Genomic DNA, 1,644 nt, shown 5'->3' with positions numbered 1-1,644 from the left:
GTATTCCTAGGTCTAACACTAACCTTGAATTGTCCTCTTGAAGAATGCCTTGCAGGCTTCACATGATGCTACCCCATAGTGGTACCCAGAAGCGATGTCACCACACACCAAGCACAGTCTCTTGGGCATCGAGTTGAGCATGTATTCACACTTGGTCTGGGGATCTTCCACAATGGTGCTGGAGCAGTCATCATACAGTTTCCTGACAGGCCCACTGCCTCCCAGGATAGGAGCGGAAGGGTACAGAGGGGGAGAGTCAAGTCCGTTCTGATGGCCATTCATGGTTGAACTGTAGCTCCCACTGGCGTCCGAGGAGCCACCAGGGCTGTGGTGGTTGACGCTGTCCGTCAGGGAGGCGGGGCTGGAAGGTTCCGTCTTGATGAAGGACGAACAGCTGGAATCAATGTGTCGATCTTTGTTTGACATTCTGCAGAGAAGCCTGAGATGAGGGAGATACAAACAGAGAGAGAAAGGGAAGGAGAGAGTGTCAAACACAGATACCAAAAGAGGTAGAACCAAAGAGATGGTGAAAAAATAGAGAAAGTGAAAGGAAGGATGAAAGGAGGGGGAAAACAATAGAAGGATTCACATGTTAAAGACATTGCCCTTTGAGAGAGCTTCCTAAGGGCTGAGGACTGCACATCATTCATTCTCTGGTCAATATCTCTTGTTCTACAAGAAGGTAATCAGCATAAGGACAGGACAGGGTTACATCACAGTGTCCAGACAGGCCATAAACAAAAGCTCTAAAGGGTCCGGTTGCTTTTATTTTGCCTTTCTCTTGGACAACCACAGTCAATACCTAAAATCCACTCTCAGATTCTAAATTCATTAATGGAAAAGGTGATGCTTTGCAAAGTCCCTATCACTTCTAAAATTGTATTGATCCTCACTCTACTGTGCCTCCCACATCCTGAAGCAGCAATCATTTTATCATGAGCAGAATCCAACTTTTATTCTCAAGACTGAACAGATGATCCTCCACTCTGTCATTCCTGTTTGTCAGCACGCTTCTATAAGCATAAGTGTGTCTTTTATTGATCTGCTAAAACACATAGGGAATATATCCTCAATCACTGTGTTTCTTTACTTAAGTTGCTCTATTTCATAGCAATTTAGCAATACAGAAAGACATCAAGTATAAAATTCTAAGCCAATATTTAAGGATTATTTCCCAGATCCCACAAAACTTGATGAATGATCACCAGCCCTGATTAATAAATATGTGCATGTGTTCATGCATATGTGTGTTTTTGTGTGATTTGCCACTGTTTAAAGATGATTCAGTAAAAGCCATTTGAGCCTTCAGTATACCTGTGAATCCATAAATCTGATACTTTAGATTTGGTAACGTAGAAATGTATCAAATTTTGTCCTGAAAAAATTGAGATTTGTGATTGTCCCTTTCCAACCTTCTTTTTGTCTTTTAACATTATACTTCCTAAAAGGAGGTATGATGAAGTATCTAATCTAACAAAGTTTCTCTTATCTAGAAGAAACACATCGTTCCTCTTTCTTTGCTGACCCCATAAGTGACTGAATTTCTGAAAAGGTAATTAGATGAAAAGATGTAATTGGTCCTATTTTCTTTCCACTTAGCCATAGTGCAAAACCCCTTTTAGCAAAGTCTCTAAGAACCTTCTG

General features: G+C 41.3%; 1 pseudogene; it reads right to left on the bottom strand.

The window, feature by feature from the left end:
- Nucleotides 1-18: 18 nt before the first annotated feature.
- On the bottom strand, nucleotides 19-426 carry LOC103584587 (annotated as a pseudogene).
- Between the last annotated feature and the right edge of the window lie 1,218 nt (nucleotides 427-1,644).

The sequence above is a fragment of the Galeopterus variegatus genome, unplaced genomic scaffold (assembly GCF_000696425.1).
Source record: "Galeopterus variegatus unplaced genomic scaffold, G_variegatus-3.0.2 Scaffold67195, whole genome shotgun sequence".
NCBI lineage: Eukaryota > Metazoa > Chordata > Mammalia > Dermoptera > Cynocephalidae > Galeopterus > Galeopterus variegatus.
The sequence above is the reverse complement of the archived record's forward strand: the minus strand, read 5'-3'. Positions and strand labels throughout refer to the sequence as shown.